Consider the following 20977-nt stretch of genomic DNA (forward strand, 5'->3'; position numbering starts at 1 on the left):
TACTTTCGTCAGCTTTGGAGGCCATCTAGCACTTCTTCGTTACCACCTGTTCTTCTTGTCGGCAAAAGAAGAATGAAATATAAAATGTGTTATCGTACTGAAAACATTAATTTAACCAGCAGGGTAAATTAGGTAGCCTACTAAGTCGACAACAATACGGCTCTTAACATCATCAGCCCGAAACCTCATGTTAAGGGAATTTACAGAAGAACTCTTGTAGCGAAGGGCATAATGAAGGACTTACCTAGTCTCTCCATTTCTTAATTTCTCATATTTTGAAATAAATCGTCGGAAAGAAAGGTGATAATAAGAAAAAGTCATTGTTATAAATTTAAGCTTAACTCTAGATCTGCGTTCCTCTAATATATATATATATATATATATATATATATATATATATATATATATATATATATATATATATATATATATATATATATATATATATATATACTGTATGTATGTATGTCTGTATACAAGTATATATTGGGTATATGTGTCTGTCTATCTAGGTATTCATGTGTATGTACGTATATACAGTATATGCAAATTTTATGTATTTTTATACATGTGTACATGTGTCTATTTCTTTGTGTATACTGTATGTGTGTCTGTGCATCTGTCTACGTAGGTGTGTACATAACTTGCATTATGTTTCTAGCATACCCTTGCATAAAAATTTAGTTGCTTTACAAGAATGTTTTTCTTCTACTGTATTTGTTCATCTCTCTCTCTCTCTCTCTCTCTCTCTCTCTCTCTCTCTCTCTCTCTCTCTCTCTCTCTCTCTCATTTCCTTACTGTGTTTTTAATTATACTCAGTATGGTAATTTTTGCCCCATGTATAAATGATTATATTCCACCGTTCTCATTCAACCTTTCTGCTTGGCCTCCAGCGACAGTATTCGCCAGAGTGCTGGGGCTTGAAATGAATCGCAATTAAAGAATATAAATAAAGTTTCCCACTCCCTATAACCTTAAGCATTTTAAACGCTATGTGTCCAAGCATCTTCAGATGAACGAATCTTGAATTTTTCTTTCTCTTGTTCAACTTACAGTTGACAAGACAAATTTTATAGACTCAGGCTTGGTTTCTTTATCTCTAAAAAATAGATACACTCAAGAATGACACTAGTTGCTTTGTTAATGATCCTTTAATATGTTCCCATACTAGTTTTACCGCTAAGTTATGAATACACGTTCCGGATGATAAAATCTCTCTCTCTCTCTCTCTCTCTCTCTCTCTCTCTCTCTCTCTCTCTCTCTCTCACAAACATATTCATTCTCTCAAACTTAGAGCGGGTTTCAGGCCGACCTACTTCATCACTTGTCTTCACTTCTTTCCCTCAGCTGTTCCACAAATCCATTAGCCATCTCAGTTTTCCCTCCCATCCTCTGTTGCTAATGATTATGTTCTCGTACTATAGTTATTTTTGTATATAATTATCTTTTGATTTTTCCGCTCCTCTTGACGCGTTCTTGGGTCGGTGCATTTCGTCTGCTTAATTTGTTTCTTCTAATTATTGCTGCTCTTATCCTTCGACAGTTGTTTCTGAGGCTCTAATGACTCTCGTTTGAGCAAAATCGTCTGGCACTGAATACCAGTTTTCACCAACAAGCAGCTTCCTGTGCCTTTTTTTTTTTTTTTTTTTTTTTTTTTGCTGAACAATATCGTCTGAAATGATTTGGAACAGGATACGGGAACTATCCTGATCATGAGGGGGTTTGACTAATTTACTGCTCCCCACAGATGATTACATTTTACCTCTGAACTACTTTTGACATAAAGAATAAGAGTAATTGTTTCTTTACGACGACGTATATTCTATTTTACACTCGCTTCCGCCAAACAGCCGAATTTAACTCAGTCTGTCGAACTAGAGGAGCTTGTTAAACTCTTCATTAACCGTTCACTGCCATGTCATTCCTACTTTGTATAAATCGTCTGGATGAACTGTCATCAGAATAAAGAAGACGCCTTCCCTTTATTTTGAAGGGTCTTTCTAGAGACGAAGAGATGAAGGAACACGGAAAGAAACGAGAGGAGAAAGTTATGTTTACAAGAAGGATGCAGTAGATAACAAGAGAATAATAACTCAGCATGAGGGGCATGGACCCCCATGGTATACACTGAGCCCTGGCAGATGGTCCTCAGTTCATCTTCAGTGTTTACGTAATGCTTGCTGAATATGACTAGTCTCTTGTTTACCATATATATTAATGTGTACATTACCGGAACCTATACTATTTGCTTGAAGAGTACTGATGCTGGTAACTCAATATCCTCAGTGACACATAATGAGTGATATACAGGTAGACCTTGTGGATATTATGCCACATCATATTGTCTGGTCAGTCAGATATACTAACTGACCACATTTCGAGTCTGAACTCCAGCCAAAGAGTATGGTAACCTGTTTTATGTAAATTGCAAGTACCGGTAAAGATGCTCTCACCACCAGAATTCTTCAGGTTTTCCCGGTAAGCTTTATTTAGCAATGTTTTTTCAGAATACATGGCAAGGGTGTTTGTATAAAGGTTAACCAAGTTACTTGACGTTTTCACGTATTTTTGTGTAGGTTATATGTATTAAAATGGACTAAAATTTTGAATCACTTCGGTTTTGGAAAGCCTAAGTAAGTGGGGTACAACTACATAGGGTTAGACTGAAGATGTATATGACACGAAAATGGTAGAGAACCACTGGAATAGGAGGAAGAGGAGCAGGAGGAGTAGAAGGGGAGGTGAGTGAGGATACTGTATAAGGAGGAGGTGAGGTGAGTGGAGATATTTCATACGCTTGAGAATGACAACAATTAAGAGCAGGAGGCAATCACGGAAAATGAAGAGGGGAAAGACTAGGAGGCTGCAGATGAAACGGGGAAAAAAATAGTAGACTGAAGATAAGTCTGCGAGAATGAAAACTTTTCCGAGATGGTGTCAACTCGGGCCGCTTAAGTAAAATCCATGGCTTCATTAAAAAGGGCATTTACCAGTTGAGAATCCTTTGGCAGACTGTAAACTCAACAAGGATGGGAGATGGTGTGGGTAGGGGGATTTCGGTACTCAGAAAGGGTGCATTGGGTGATGCTGGAAATGGTAAAGTTCCTGTAATCAGCAATGAGAGTGGAGGTCGGGTTGGGCGGATGGAATGGGTGTGGCTGGGAGTGTTCATTCTCGCAACTTTGTCCCTTCTGATGTTTCATGTGTCTTTCTCAGCTCACGCTCGTCAGCCTTTATTAATGTATCTTGAAAGCTTCTGAAAAGGTCAAGAAATCGGCGTATGTGCATGTGTGTGTATGTGGGGGGTGCTAAATGAAATAGTCGAATGGCAACAAAATGAAAAGAATATAACGTCATCGTGCTTAAACGCTTCTCTGACTTTCCCTGGAATAATTTCTGCCCCCCCTCTCCACCCTCTAACTTAGTCATGGCTGATATAAAACATTCTTCAGTTGATTTATTTTCTGCTCTCACTGGCCTCAGTACCAACAAGGCATATGGGCCTGAAAGGGTCCCTCCTGTTGTCCATAAGAACTGTGCTTTTCTGCTTACACCCTGCTTAGGTAAACTCTTTCGCCTGTGTCTGTCGACTTGCACCTATCTAACTGGAAACTTGATACCATTCTGTGTGTCCAAAAAAAGGGTGGCCATTCCCAACCTTCTAACTATCACCCAATTGCTTTAACGGCCTGTATTTCTAAAGTTTTTAAGTTATCTTTAGCCACAAAAAAAACAAAAACAAAAAGACTAAAGCCCCTTTCCTATCACAACCTTCCTTCCGATCACCAGTATGAATTCCGCTAGGGACACTCCACTTGCCATCTTTTCACCTTCTTTTTATCCTCCTTTCGGGACTTTAGTGAAAGTTTTGCCATTGTGCTTGAAATCTCAAAGGCTTTTGGTCGAGACTGGCAAAAATCTTTAATTTCCAAACTGTCCTCTTACGGTTTCTATTGGCCAGCTCATGCTACTCACATTGTTAATCACGTTTTCCTGCATGGTTTCTCTCTTTTGGTCTTCCTTTCTTTTGGTCTTTCTTTCTTGTTTAATTGCGGTAAGCACTTCTGTCTTTCAGAATTGACCGACTCCTACCAAACTTGGTCAAAATGACCAACTATGACCTAGTTGTGTCTGCAAGGTTTTGGTTGCTAGGCAACTACTTGTTGCATAGCAGTGGCCGAAAAATAAACTTTTTTCGCACTTTTCACGTTTTGAGCTGTAGAAGCATTTCTAATGGGGGTAGAAAGTTCTGACTTTTTTAGGCATATTCTTGAGGTCATTCCCCATCAGAAGTGTGCCATCCATTTTCCTATCTCCCCTCTAATTTTCGAGTGGCAACCCAGCGAAGATTGGCCTCAGCATCCCTAGCAACCAGTACTGGCTTTCAAAAATGCCTCCCTAGTTCTGCAGTGGCTCAATGGAACTGAATGAGACTTTGCTTACTTATAGACATTGACTAATACTACAACTTCCTCTGTACATCTAAATGCTACATAGGCCAGGTCAGGAGTCAAAGGTCATCAAATATGAAAATGGTGAAAATAGCTAAAATCAAGACCATGGTTGCACAAAATGCTAAGGCTCTAAAAATTACTGAACGAGGGCCATAACATTGGGTGTAATGTTGCACTGGAGTACCTTCATTTAAAAACGACATATACAATCGAAACTCACCTCCAGTTGCTGGCAGCACCACCAAGAAGTTGTACACCTGAGGAAAGTTCTGCATTATACACTTGCTCACCACTTTGAAATAGTAAATGTGAGACAAGTGGTAGCAAAGCAGTAGCCAACATTCCTCTGTCTGGTAACTGTGTGAGAAGGATGGGGATGGAGAGGGAGGGATTGGAACTATCAGCTTCCCCAGCCTTCCTCCTCCCATAACCTCTTCCCTCCCACACAGTGGTTCCAGACATTTGAGTGTCTGGCTACTGCTTCACTAGTGGTTGTCTCATGCATAAAGATCCGAACTGGTAGGCAGGTGTATATGGCGGAACTTTACTCGGCTGTACCTCTGGTGGGCCATTCTGCGAATTTCAAGTTCCCTAGCTCCACAGTGGGTGCATGGAATCAGATGAAACTTTGCATGCTTACAGATGCCAATCAGTACTACAAGTGTGCTTCGTACAAGCATGACTTATATCCGCCAGGTCAGGGGTCAAAGGTCATCAAGTGCATGAAATGAAAAGTGCTAAGTTTACGACCTTGCTCGCGCGAAATGCTAAGGATCTGAAGATTATTAAGCCAGGGCCATGTTTCTTGGATGGAATGTTGAACTGGAGGACCTCCATGTAGAAATGACATTTAGTGTCGAAATTCACTTCCTGTCACTGGCAGCACCACTTGTAATTTGTACCTCTGGTGGGCCATTCCCCAAATTTCAAGTCCTCTAGTTCCACAGTGGGTGGATGGAACTGAATGAAACTTTGCATGCTTATTAACGTCTATAAGCATGCAAAGTTTCATTTGATTCCAACCACTTGATATTCGCAGAATGACCCACCCAAGGTACAGTTGGCCGCACTCCCGCGAGGGCCACCTTAGTGTTGTCAACGCTGGCCGAGATAGTAACCGCGAATCATTAGTAGTGAGCTCTGATCGAAGCATTCACAGGACTGAGGGAGGGAGCGGGTTTGAGGTGGGTAGGTGGGTGCCTGTACACGAGAGGCGAGATATGACAATTGTTGAGGCGACAGAAAAGTGTAATATTTATTAAAAGAAAAATTTTTGCTATCATCTGTTTCAGACGTCATCCCTCACCTCTCGTGCATAGGTATCCCCCCACTCTCCTCAAACCCCCTTCCTCCCCCCTAAACTCTCTCTGTACGACTCTCTCTTACTGGCTGTGGATGCTTCAAACGCATCTCTCTACTAGTGTTTCAGAGTAAATATCTTGGCCAGCGTTGACAACGCTGTGGCCCTCGCGGGAGTGCGGCCAGCTGTACATATTATATGTGGCGCTGCCAGTGACAGGAAGTGAGATTCAACACTAAAGCTTGGTCCACGTAGAACTGGCCATCGTCAACTAGCAGCTTATCTCACTATGTGTGCCATAATCTAAGGTTTCCTTTCAGGTCGTTGTATAGCTGCTATTGTAGACAGACATCATTCTTTTCTTAGAGCCATCAATAGTGGTGTTCCTCAGGGTTCTGTTCTATCACCATCTCTCGTCCTTCTTATCATCAATGATCTAAGCTGCACAACTAACCCTATCCACTCATATGCTAAAAACCCCATACTTCACCTTTCCATTTGCTTCTCGCAGCATCTATCTCAGCAGCTATTTCATCAAACATGGGGAGAGGCTATGACACACCTAATGTCTGACTTAGCTCATATCTCTGCTTGCGATAACAGTAATCTTGCTGTTTTTATTGCACCAAAAACTTTGATCTGAACTTTTCGACCAGTGAAAATCTTACTCAGGAGAAGCCTGTAATTTTTTACATTATCCAACTCCATCCTGCATCAACTAGGTAAACGTGGCTTCATTTTCTCGTGGTTATCTTGGAAAATTTGTCTTCAAGGGATAAAGTGTGCTATGCAAACTCTGCGACTTCTTTATCACACCACAGCTGTTAACTTTACACAGAGGTTTTATTTGCCCCTGTGTCGAGTACAACTGTTATGTGTGGGGAGGCTAGCCAAATGTAACTCTTCTGAACAAAGTGGAGTCATAGGCTTTTCTTCTCATTATTTCTCCTCCTCCTCTTGCTGGCTTCCTTCAACCTCAGTCTCTTCACCACACTTTTGCATCTTTATCTCTTCTCTGTCGCTGCTTCAATGGTTGCTGCTCCTCTGAAGTGTCTGCTTGCGTCCCATCACCACTGTGGTGGGCTCATAACACCCGTCTTGTAGCAAACCCTTATCACTTTTTGTCCAACTCAGGAATACAAAAGTTAACCGTTACTCCCAGTCCTTCATGTATGCAATAGGCCAGCTCTGGAACTGTCTTTCGCTGTCTGCATTTCTTACTACCTATGACCTTCAGCCTTATAAACGCAATGTGTCTAAACATTTCGGAATGAACGGGTGTTGAATTTGGCTCATTCTTTTTTTCCTGGAGGGAATAATCTTGAGGGCTTCTAGCCTTTGGCTCCTTCCTCGCATAAAAAGGTAGCTCAGAGAATAATGAAGCATACGAGTATGCAACAGCAATTAGGTATGGTGGTATCTCATCCCGCAGAGGATCATTTTGTTGTAAAGAATAAAACAAACCCGAACGTGCACGTATGACCGCAGCATTAAAGTTTAGTGTTTCAAGGTGTTAACAAGACTCATATATGACGGTCATTAAATTATGTGGAACACTTGTATCTCCTGGATGTGATGTGTCTCCATTACACACGGTAAGGATTAGCTACTCTGCAACCACACAAAAACGTAAAACATTCCATCATCATCATCGAATGTTCCACAAACTCTCATAAAATTCGTGGCCATTCTTTATACTTTCGCACTCTACTTTCATATGGGTCTCACAGTACAAACCTCTGCCCTACAAGCGTTGAAACGGTCCAACTTTTCGCTTTACCCTGTGACTTTGACCTCTGACCGATTATTGCAAAGCAACAGCACTTCATCCTTGCATTATTCTCAACTCTCCCGGAGAGTTTAGTCCAACTAAGATCATGGCTGAGATAGATATTTCACACACACACACACACACACACACACACACTGTGTATGTGTGTGTGTGTGCGAGAGAGAGAGAGAGAGAGAGAGAGAGAGAGAGAGAGAGAGAGAGAGAGAGAGAGAGAGAGAGAGAGAGAGAGAGAGAGAGAGGAATAAGAAAACAAAGAGACAATTCTGAAAAAAAAAAAAGAGAATTCTAATGAAGGGAAGGGAGCATGAAATAAAAAATAATACTGTGTGGGAGAGACAGGGCAGCCATCATATTTCAGTTCTATGTCTCTACCTCTTTTCATTTCTCTCGAAATGTATTTGTTTCTCTCTCACATTCTCAGTCCCTCGCCCACTTTCACCCTCCTTCCCCTATTTTCTCATTCCCTCGTTTAATCTCTAAATCACCCACTTATTTACTCATGCTATATTGAGAGAGAGAGAGAGAGAGAGAGAGAGTGAGAGAGAGAGAGAGAGAGAGAGAGAGAGAGAGAGAGAGAGAGAGAGAGAGAGAGAGAATACGAGAGAAATCATGAAGGAAAGTTAGTAGGATAAGAATAAGTGACAGAAGACGATGAATGATGATGATGTGGAGGAAAATGATGCAGAAGGATAAACATATTCGACACAGATTGACAGGGGTAATAGCAGAAAAGGAAGGAGGAAGGAGAAGCGAGTGAAGGGAAGGAAGAGTATAAACAAGAGGGAGAGGAATACGAAGAAGTGACTGAATGTGAGGAAAAATGGGAGACTGTAGAGAATAGAAAAGATGAGACGGCTGGAACGAAGAGCGTAAGATTGCAGAAACGAAAGGGGACAGGAAAAGTAGTGGGAGGGACGAGTGGATCATTGTACATATGACGAGGAATGCCAAGGGCAAAGGGATAGAAGAGTGGAAGAAAACCGAAATAGGGAAGCGAGGAGGGTGGAGAAAAATGTGGAGAAAAGAAATATTTATAAATAACAGCAGTGGAAACAAAAAGAGGAAAAAGGTGGCAAAGAGTGGGCTGAAGGAAAAGTGGAAGATTTTTAGAGAGGAAGAGAGATGTGGAGGTTGCATTGAGGGAAGACAGAAAGATAACAAAGAGAAAGAGCAAGGCGGGAAAAAAGATGGACGAAGAAAATGAATGACAGGAAGAGAAAAGAGGAAGATGGTGAATGGGTTGAGGGAAAAAGGATGAAACTGAACAGAATTCCACCTGGTCAAATGAAAATATAATCGCATGGGAAAAAATGAAAAAAAGGAATGCGTTCATGGAAAGGTAAGCTTGTGGAGGAAATAAGGAAAATATGGAAGAGCAGGATACAGACGAAAAATGTACAGTGAGAGAAAGAACAGAGAGGGAGACTTATGGAAGAGATGATAATTAGGTAAAATTAGAAGAAAAGGAAACTGGCATATTGAAGGAACCTAGGGGAAAAAAAAGTGCAGACGCTTAAAGAAAAATGGACTGAACAAGACGGAAGAGGAGGAGGGATAATAATACATTAGAATGAGAGAATTAACAACAGGGAGAGAAGGCTGTTTTGTTGAAGGCGGGAAGAAAAGTAGAGGTGCACAATGACAGAGATCAATTAGAAAAAGAAGGAAGCTGGGTATTTCTGAGAAAGAATCAAGACAAAGTGAAGATTGTAAACAGCAGAAACAGAGTTGGGAAGAAACTTATGATAAAGAAGCGATGAAAGTCACAGAGTAACACATTTCTGGACAGACGGAAGAGGCATTCAGAACAAGAGGATAGACACACTCGTGGAACACAGAAAAAAGAGGTTACAAATAAAGATAAAGGCAATATGGGAGTACTGAAGGAAACTGGGAAAATGAAGGAGTTATTAATCAGAATAACGAAATGACATAGAAAGAGTAATATATGGCAAGAAGAAAGGACAAAGAAAACAAGAGAAAGAAAAGGGTTTTAGTAGAAATGAAGGGCATTAAAACGTAGTGATGAAAGCTTATATGCTGTATATATATATATATATATATATATATATATATATATATATATATATATATATATATATATATATATATATATATATATATAATCTTCCATCATTCTTTCCCTCTCTCTCTCTCTCTCTCTCTCTCTCTGTATATATATATATATATATATATATATATATATATATATATATATATATATATATATCACTGTGCTTAGGTTCTGTTGATTACGAAAAGGCTTTCGATTCAGTGGAGCACATTGCAATTTTAAATTCATTGCGAGAACAAGAAGTGAATGAGAACATTGTAAAACTGCTCGAAAACATATATAAAGAGAGAACTGCTACAGTTAAATTACATAAGGACTCAGAGAAAATTAAGAATGAGAAGGGCGTGCGTCAGGGAGATCCAATTTCACCAAAGTTATTTACAGCATGCCTAGAAAGTATTTTCAGACAGCTAGACTGGGAAAACAAAGGGGTGAACATAGATGGAGAAAAGCTAAACCATTTAAGATTTGCAGATGACATTGTCCTAATCTCAGAAACAGCAGAGACATTGCAAGAAATGTTAAATGACCTGAACAGAGAAAGTCTCAAAGTAGGGCTAAAGATGAATCGGAGTAAAACTAATGTTTAATCCTCAAACACCAAAGAGCGTCATCAGAATAAGTGGAGAAATTCTTGAAGAAGTCGAGGAATACAATTACCTGGGACAAATACTAAAATTAACGAAAGATAATAATAACGAAATAAAAATACGCATTACAATTGGATGGAAAGCTTTCGGTAAACATAGGGACATTATGAAAAGTAGCTTGCCAGTTTGTATGAAACAAAAAGTATATAACGAATCTAGAATTCCAGCTATGACGTATGGTTGTGAGACTTAGAAACTGACAAAATCGATGGAAAATAAACTAATTCGTTCTCAGAGAGCCATGGAAAGGCCAATGTTGGGAATATCTTTAAGAGACAGGAAAAGATCAATTTGGGTGACAGTGCAGACTAAAGTCAAAGATATTATTGAAGTTATAAAAGAACAGAAATGTAGGTGGGCAGGCCATGTAACAAGAATAAGGGATAATCGATGGAGCAAGAGGTTGACTGACTGGACACCATGAGATTGTAAGCGTAGCAGAAGTAGGCCAGAGAGGAGGTGGAGGGATGAGATGGTGAAATTTGCAGGGAAAACGTGGCAAAGATTGGCTCAGTCAAGAAATTCGTGGAGAAAGCTGGGGGAGGCCTTTGTTCATCAGTGGACATGTAATGGCTGATGATTATATATATATATATATATATATATATATATATATATATATATATATATATATATATATATATATATATATATCGTCATCAGCCGTTTGAGATTCCACTGCAGGACCGGCCTATCCCGACCGAAGTCGGGACGATACAGGCAATGTATCTCTACCAAGTGGCTTAGGCTGTCTGGTAGAGATTGTATATAGGGTGAGAAGTGCTTGTAAGGGTAGTTATAGTGTTCTAGTGGCTTTGGATGTGTGTGTAGTCTGTGAACCAAATGTAATCGGCCCACACAAGCCAACTGGGTGCAAGCATACTTTATAGTAAGAGACACTGTTTCAACGACAGCACCCCTTATGTCCGCCAATGCAGTACGTGGTCGGGTGAACACTCCCAAAGTTTACTACACCGGCGGGGCGCGAACCCTGTTCACCCGTGTACGAAACGCACACTCTACCAGTGTACCACAGAGGCCCCATATATATATATATATATATATATATATATATATATATATATATAAGCTTCCTTCTCTCTCTCTCTCTCTCTCTCTCTCTCTCTATGGAGCCTCTGTGGTACAGTGGTAAAATGTGGGTTGTTGTACACTGAAGAAAGAGGGTTCGCTCCCCGCCAGGGTAATAAACTTTGGGAGCGTTCTTCAGGCCACGTACTGCATTGGCGGACATAAGAGGTGCTGTGGTTGAACCAGTGTCGCATACTATAAAGTATGCTTACACCCAGTCGGCTTGAGCGGGCCGATTACACTTGGTTCACAGCCTACACACACATTCAAAGACACTCCAACACTACAGTTACACTTACAAGCATTTCTCACCCTACATACAATCCCTACTAGACAGCCTAAGCCACTTGGTAGAGATACATTGGGTGTATCGTCCCCACTTCGGTTGGGATAGGCCGGTCCTGCAGTGGATACTCAAACGGCTGATGAGATGAGGTATATATACAGTACATATATATATATATATATATATATATATATATAGATAGATAGATAGATAGATAGATATGATATAGATAGAAAGATAGATAGATAGATAGATAGATATACCTGTATATATATATATATATATATATATATATATATATATACAGAGAGAGAGAGAGAGAGAGAGAGAGAGAGAGAGAGAGAGGAAAAAGAAAATACAGGGGCAACTTTGATAATGAAGATAATTCTTATGAAGGAAGGGAAGGGAGCATGATAAAAACCAGTAAAACGCCTTTGTCAGCGAGATACGAGCGAGGCCATTAAATTCCGAAAGGTCGCCTTACACTCCGAGGATGCCTAAAATATATAGATGACTATCTACCTACCAAGTTTCATTCATGCTTTTACGACAGACTGTCAGGCCTGTAGCCCTCTTTTGAATATTTTCGACTAGCTGTACTTGGTGCGTGTCGTGTGCCTTGTGCACCGTCTGGGTGTGATGAAACCTGTCAAAAACAAATCTTGAAGAATTAGATTATCATATGGTGCAAAACACGCTGTAATCGACCCTATGGTTGCGGAGATCTAAGTTTCTCAAATGCATTACGGCCGGGCCGAGTCGGGCGGCTCATACGTGAGAAAATGCCACTACCTGACGAGAGACTCGCGAGGGCTTTGCCCTGGCTCGTAAATACTACTGGGCCGTGAAGACAGAGCAGCCATCATCTGTCAACTCCGATGTCCCTACTTCTCTTCATTTCTCTTGACGTGTATTTACTTGCTCACTTTCACTCTCCCGCTCACTTACACACTCCTTACCCTATTTTCTCATCCCCTTGCATTCTCTCCCAACCCCTCACAATTTTTGTCATGCTATATTTCATCATTCCTTTGCCCACTCTTCCAATCACTCGCTCACTTTCTTATTCCTTCACTCACTTTCTCATTCACTCGCCCATTGCCTCACTCCCTTGCCAGCTCTCACACTCTCCCGCACACCTTTTCACTCCCTCTTCCATTTTGTCAGCCCCTCGCCCACTATCTCTATTCAAAGTCCTTTTTCACATTCATTTTCTCACCCCCTTGTTACACTTTCTTACTCCTTCCCTCACATTCTCACTCTCTAGCCCACTTTCTCACTCGGTCGATACACTTTCTCACAACCAACCTGCAGCTCTTTTTTTTCACGTGCCCTGGCACCTTCTCATTCCTTTCCTTTCTTTACTCACTCGCTCACTTTCTCATTCCCTGCTTCACTTTCTCACTCAGCAACTCACTTTTCCACCGCACAGCTAACTTCTTGCTCCCCAACTAACTTTCTCCCTCCCTAGTTCAGTTTCTCAATCTCTTGCTCACCTTCTCATCCCCTTGACCAAAATTTCCCTTCTTAGGTTATTTTCTCCCTAAATCATCTTTTCCTTTCTTAGTCCATTTCTTTTTTATTGTTTCCGGTCCATTCCAGTCTTCTTTGTTTCCCTCATTCATTGCAATGAGATCTTTTCCATGACTCTTCCTGGCTACATCCAGATTTCAATTTACAAACCCCTCCATCCCAATGAATTTCTATTTTGCTTTTGTTATCTCAAGCCGATATTACACAAATTATGTGTTACTTTTTCAAGTGAAGAAGCTAGATGTAGCCTTAATTTCCCTTATCATTACAACACTCATCCATTAAGCTAATTTCGATCGAATGGAAGTAGAAAGAATAGACAAGTAAACTACGACATCGGAGTAGAGAGGTAAGGAGAGATCCTTCAGAGCAAAGCGGGCTTGAAACTACAATGTCACGTATCTCTCTCTACTATAATGTCACGTCTCTCTCTCTAAACTGGAATATATATATATAATCTCATCAGCCGTTTGAGTGTCCACTGCAGGACCGGCCTATCCCTACCGAAATCGGGACGATACAGCCAATGTATCTCTACTAAGCGGCTTAGGCTGTCTGGAAGAGATTGTATGTAGGGTGAGAAGTGCTTGTATGTGTAGTGTTGGAATGGCTTTGGATGTGTGTGTAGTCTGTGAACCAAGTGCAATCGGCCCTAGCAAGCCGACTGGGTGCAAGCATACTTTATAATATGCGACACTGGTTCAACCACAGCACCCCTTGTGTCCGCCAATACAGTACGTAACCAGAAGAACGTTCCCAAAGTTTATTACCCTGGCCGGGCGCGAACCCTCGTTCTTCAGTGTACGAACACACACACTTTACCACTGTACCACAGAGGATATATATATATATATATATATATATATATATATATATATATATATATATATATATATATATATATATATATATATCCTAGTTGTAAGGCTGGGTATATTGGATGTACAAGTCGTTCATTCAAAATAAGAATATCTGAACATATGGGAAAGAGCTACAGGACAGGGCAATATTTACATCAGATGGCTTTTTCAGCTATTAGAGAGCATTCATTAACCCATGACCACCCTTTCTCTTACAATGATTTTCAGATAGTAGCTAAATTCAGTAATTCGGCTGATGCTTTACTAGGAGAAAAATTACTAATAGAAAAGCATAGACCTGAAATCAATGTAGCAAATAGTACTTAATGGTGTGTTCGAATCTATAGGTGGGTTTGGTTTGTTTGATTCAGTTTGGGAGGGGTTTGAGTTTAGTTTTCGAACAGACGAATGATGTTTCAGTGTGGGGTTTGAGTAGTTTTCTTTGGATCTTCTCTGAGTGATTCTTGGCATTTCTGTTTGCGGACTTTTATGCATGGTCGCGGAGGGTGTAGACGTTTATTCATCTGTTCTCTCCTCTAGCTTTGTAGGGCTGCCTCACTGGCAATAGTCATTTTTTTTCACCCTTCTGGTGGCTTCTAGGTTAGCTAGTTTCTCACTTTCCTCCCCTCCCTATTAGCTAGGAACAGTAGGTGTCTTCCTGTACACTGAGATTACCTTTGCTTGCTGCCCACGGAGGGTCCCCCCCACTGATCGCTCTGGGGCGTGAATTAACACGGTCGGGCTTCCCTGGAGTGGTTTGAGAGGGCAATTTCAGCCTTAGGTGTTTGGTCCCGGGTTGTTTGTCCCTTGTTCGTTTCTCTCCTTCTTCCCACTTCTCCCGCGAGGGGGGAGTGGTTGCTATGGCGGACGCCCCTACTGCCTCCCCCCCTTCAGGGGGGGAGGTGGTCCTGACGATCCCATGACGGTACCACGGACTGACTGCCCCCAGACAGAACGGCCCCAGACCCGCGTCCCGCTTGACATCCCTGTAAATAACGCCACGTTCGTGACCCTACATGCCCTCGATACTACTCCCCTGGCTAGCCTCAATCCTTTCATGATAAAGTAATTGATGGATGTGCTGGTGAGGTAGAATTTGTGAAAAAACTTGCTACTGGAGACCTCCTTATCAAAACTGTAAACTCTGCCCAGGTTAAGGACTTGCTTAAACTGCGTAAGTTCCACGAGTATGACATCGAGCCGAGGATCCCGCAATCCATGAAGTCCTGCAAAGGTGTCATCACTTGCAGGGATCTCATGGTAATGGAAGAGGATGAGATCATACGGGAACTTGCGCAGCAGGACGTAATAGATGCCCGTTTCATCACTTGTTTCACGGAAGGCATAAGGACGAAGACAGCTACGATCATCTTGACTTTTGGAAAAGTGTCTCTTCCCAGTAATATCAAAGTGGGATACGAAATTATCAATGTACGTCCATATATTCCCAATCCCCTTCGCTGCTCAAAATGCCAGATTTATGGGCATCTTGAAAAGACTTGTCGGGCTTCCCAATCAGTCTGTGGCAAGTGTGCAACGCAAGGTCATGATGCTAAACATTGCACATCAGAGACTGTCAGATGCTATCACTGCAAGGTTGCTCACTCCACTTCCCCTAGGGACTGCCCCAAGTGGAAGGAGGAGAAAGAGGTCTGTGCGGTGAAGGCAACTGAGGGCATCTCTTACTACGAAGCAAGGAAAAATGTGAAGGAGTTGCATGCAACTCCCACACCGAATAGGTCCTATGTTTTGGCGGTGGTGTCCCGTCCTGTGATGTGCACAGTGGAGACGCAGACTGATCTTGTGCTTGTTACTCAGGCCACTCACTCTACCTCAGCCTCCACTTCTCAGCCTCCTGTACGATCCACCTCCCTAACTGACCTCCCAAAAGCTTCTTCATACTCACAGGCTGCTGCTGCTTTTCAGTCAGTCAAGCCTAAACCGAAATCTGACAAGACTGTTAAAAATAACTTCACCACCCTTTCAAAGACACGTCCTCATGTCCTTCCTGCTCCTGGTCCAGCGAGGGAGAGAAGAGTTAGCTCTTCCTCGGGGGGCTCTGGGAGCCTAGTTATTGACGAGCAACATATGGAGGTTTCCGTTAATAAGCACCAGGATAGGTCCCCCGGTAGCCACTCGCCTGGTGGCGGGCGGTATAAAAAAGCTAAGCACACTGGCCCCTCTCGTAAATCTTAACCCGCCCCATCCCAACATTTTCTGGGCAGTGGTACGCCCCAGTCCTGACATTTTTGGACCTTTTTTTTTTAGGCTTAAACATTCGCTTTTGGTGAGAAACATCGAAAATTCATAGAGAAATCGCTCACCTGAGGTTTAAAATACTCGATCCAGGTGCGAGTACCTCCTTATCTGACTGGGTTTTCTAACAGGCTGGCACCAAAGAAAACGAGTTCTATGGGAGGGTAACTATTTTATCCACTCATAAACAGTATTTATTTATTTACTTGGTATTAATTTATATGTAGTACAAGAGTATATTAGTTTTCAAACAATAATATAGGCATTATAAGCATTGTTTCACTCACTAACTCATCACCATTCATGACCTTTTTTTCCCACATTACCTGATCATCATTTCTGACTGTTTCTTCCTCTAATGCTATGTAAATTTTGTCCTCCACATTGTCATCGATTGGGGAATCACTCTGGCCCTGATTGTCTTTATTGGCCAGGTCACTGGTAACAGGTGATTTGCCGAGACAATGGCGTTTCCGGGGGGGGGGGGAGAGGTTATGCGGTGTAAGGCATTGTCCCTGCTTGGCATCTTGTAGAGGAATAGAGGAAGGTGTCCCGTGTATACGTGCCAAAAATCACTCGCGAAATCACTCGCGAAAATTGAAAATTGTGCAAATCAGGGACCTTGCAATGTTGCCGCGTTAATTTATGTGTCCGGGATATGAGTGCACATCATGTGAGGACATGAATTCACGTCTCCGGGATGGGGTGGGTTAAACCGCCACATTCACTGTGTTACAATGGAATTGTAGGACTCTTGGGAATAAAGTCCACAATATAGCAATTTTGCCATCTATACACAGGCCATATATATATATATATATATATATATATATATATATATATATATATTTATATATATATATATATATATATACACACACAAGTGCTCATATATATATATATATATATATATATATATATATATATATATATATATCTATATATATTGTTACGGAACAGAGAAAGATAACGTACACTTTAAGTGAGAATACTAAGAGTCACTACTGTCCCGTAAAGTTCCAGGTTCAAAACAAAAGAGTTAGGTAAAATTACAAGTTAAAGTTTAATGCTCAAACTAACAACAAAACATTCAGGACTCATAAGGATAATGTAATGGCAAATAAACAGGTTAAATATATGGTTAACTGCAATAGCCTCTATTAACACGAAATTAGCAAGAGTAAATTTATCTAAGTCAGCCCTGATAAAATGAGATACCAGATAATACTCAGTGAATGCCAGATAAATTATTACAGATACAAACTATTATCAAAAGTAACTGACATAAAACCCAACATTAATCAAAAACCTCACTAGGCCTAACAATCAACCTTATGCTACACAGTACAAGAAAAAATGCAATAACACTTATACTCAAAATACACACAGCTGCTAGATGTTTGGAGATTTCTTGAGCACTCACAATAATAATATCTGTACAGGGGAGGACAGAGATGTGAACAAAATGAGGAGCAGATCTAAGTGGCAATGATGCAGAGACTGAGCTCATTATATAGGGGCCAGGAGGGCTTGATACAACTTGTAAGAAGGACGCGCAAATGAAGCCATGGGGACAAAGAGCTGAAAATCCCGCACTGAATAACAGAGAGAACGACTTACTCTACTATAACGGTAGAAGGGGGGAACTGAGGCAGAACACGCTCGTGATCAAACATGCAGCATACTGTGCGTTAAAATTACACAAAGGATGATGAAATCATAGGCTCTGTAACACCTCCCCACAAAGAAAAAAGAAATTTACAAAGGAAATTTCTTATTACTCTAAAACAATCTGTACATGGCATTACAGAACATGCAAATGTCTTTCCTAATGTTACAAAACATGAGATCTCCCTAGCACTTTCAGTCATAGGTACTTGCCAGTATCCCTTCAACAAATCAAACTTACTTATGTACCTAGCCTTTCCGATCTTGTCTATGCAATCTTCCACACGAGGGAGAGGGTAAGTGTCTGTTTTGGTTATCTGATTAACACGTCTGTAGTCAATGCAAAGCCGCTGTGACCCAGCTGGCTTAGGGACCAGAGTGACAGGAGAACTCCACTCGCTCTGACTGGGCTCAATCATCTTGTGGTCCAACAGGTAGCCAAGCTCCTTCTGGATGAGAGGAACTTTCACTGGGTTCACACGGTAAGGAGGCAGTTTAATTGGCTTTGCTTCTCCAACCTCGACATCATGCATCAACACAGTAGTTCTTCCTGGAGTGGCACGGAACACTTGCGGGTACTCCTGCAGTAATGCCGAAAACTCCTGCCTTTCCTTGGGAGGTAGATGAGAAAGCTTAGTCTGGAGATCATTCATGATATCAGGATTCTTCCCCAAACTATCACTCAGGCTCATACTGCATGGGAGAGCTTCACTTGCAGACTCGGGTGGAACTGCTACAGTGCAGACTGGGTTATTTTCGTCCCGCCTGTGATATAACTTTAGCATGTTGATGTGACATAGTTGCTTGCTCTTTCTACGATCTGGTGTGGCGATGACATAGTTGATATCACTGAGTTTCTTCTCCACGAAATAAGGGCCACTAAACTTGGCTTGAAGAGGTTGCCCATGAACTGGTAGCAGAATCAAAACCTGATCTCCTGGCTGAAAGTGGTGTAACCTGGACTTCTTATCATACCAAGTCTTCATTTTCTCCTGAGCAGCTCCTAAATTCTCTCTCGCCAGCTGTAAAGCAGTGGACAGCCGTTCTTTGAACTTCATCACATACTCCAGCAGGTTGACGTCATCTTCCTCCGACAGCCAGCATTCCTTGAGTAACTTAAGGACCACTCACCATCTTGCTGAGATATTTCTAAGTGGAATGGCTTCAGGATAACGAGTAGCCATATCAATCATGGTCAACACATAAGAAAATCCTGAAGAAGTCTTAGGAAGAGGGCCCACAATATCCACCAACACACGGGTGAAAGGCGCCTCAAAAGGAGGAATGGGAACTAGAGGTGCAACCTTTTCGATCTGATTACACTTCCCCACAACTTGACAGGTGTGACAAGACTTACAATACCAGGAAACATCCCTGAAGATACCTGGCCAGTAGAAGTGTTTCAAAATGCGTGCCACAGTCTTCCTCACTCCAAGGTGTCCTGCCAAACTGGAATCATGAGCCACTCTAATGATATCCTGCCTACAAACACGAGGGATGACAACTTGATGTACAACCTCCCATTCACAGTCGGCTGATGCTGTTGGGGGTCTCCACTTCCTCATAAGTACTCCTGACTTTACATAATAACAAGTAGAAGCACCAGTTGACTCTTCCTCACTGCAAACAGAGTTAGCAAGACCTTTCAACTCAGGGTCAGCAACCTGCAACTCAACCAACTCTTGACGAGACAAATTATCAACACTACGGGGTACTGCCTCATCTGGTGAGTGGTCCAAATTAGCAAGAAAAGTGTCAGCTAGGATAACATCATCATCATCATTATCCTCTAAATCACCAGTAACTTTAGACTTAGCCCTAGTGACAGCACATGCAGGGAACACATCAGGGACATCTCAATCCTGGGACGCAGCCACTGGCTCACTAGACAACTGAGGAGCTGGACACACTTGACTTCCACCAATATCATTTCCAAGTAAGAAAGTTACACCTGACTTTAGGAGTGTCTCAACCAACCCAACCATAACGGAACCATTAACAAAACCAGACTCTAAATTCACTCTGCACAGAGGGACAGAGAAGTAATTATTCCCTACACCTTGTAAGATTACAGTTTCATCAGAGGAATTAACATTAGAGCCTAGAACACTGGTCAGCATAAGGGATTGGCAAGCACCTGTATCACGATATATTTTAACTGATTTCCTGTCATTACTGTCCAGAGGACTGACAAAACCATCAGACAGGAAATTAGCACATGAACTCTTGAGAGTGTCACCCACGTTACTGCTCAAAAGAGGAGCTCCATCATGAGAATTTAAGTTACCCCTCAAAGCAGGTTCAGTTAACTCAGTTAAAGAATTCTGGGAACTCTCAAGAGTGGACACTAGACCAATTGACTGAATATTTAAAGACCCCTTTTTGTTCACATCACGCTGTCTCCTGAAACATCTCTCCGTAGTATGACCAAGCTTACTACAATAAGTACATTTACTTTTCTGAAATCTAGAGGTGAAGCTGGTATTTACTTCCTGAGAAACATCATCTTTATTCTCTTTCCTTTTACCTGTACTCTGAGTAGAGGCAACGTACTTACTCTCAGCTTTCCTTTTTTCTCTAGAATATCTCTTGTGAGTGAGAACATATTTATCAGCTAAAACTGCAGCATCAGACAAATTATCTATTCTTTTCTCATCAAGATATAGGCTTACATCTTTATAAATACACCTTTTGAAGTCCCCCAGCAAAATCATCTGCTTACATTTGTCAAAATCAGAATCCACATTCTTAGAATTTAACCACTGCTCTAACAGATCTTCTTTGATTTTTGCATACTTAACATGGGATTGCTTATCTTGCTTGTAAGTTGTCCTAAATTTTACTCTATAAGCTTCAGGAACAAGCTCATAGGCCTTAAGAATCAAGCTCTTAACTACATCATAATTATCAGACTGATCCTGAGGCAAAGATGCATAAGTTACTTGAGCTTTACCGGTGAGAACAGTTTGAAGGAGTACTGGCCAATACTCCTTAGGCCAATTAAAACCTGTAGCT

General features: G+C 41.4%; 1 protein-coding gene across 1 annotated transcript in view; it reads right to left on the reverse strand.

Moving 5' to 3' along the window:
- LOC145403705 (glutamate receptor 1-like) overlaps window positions 1-20977 on the reverse strand; it is a 1124056-nt gene that overhangs the window by 212415 nt on the left and 890664 nt on the right. The window lies entirely within an intron of this gene.

Source organism: Coenobita brevimanus, chromosome 61, assembly GCF_032717465.1.
Source record: "Coenobita brevimanus isolate Jiangsu-jjx chromosome 61, ASM3271746v2, whole genome shotgun sequence".
Lineage (NCBI taxonomy): Eukaryota > Metazoa > Arthropoda > Malacostraca > Decapoda > Coenobitidae > Coenobita > Coenobita brevimanus.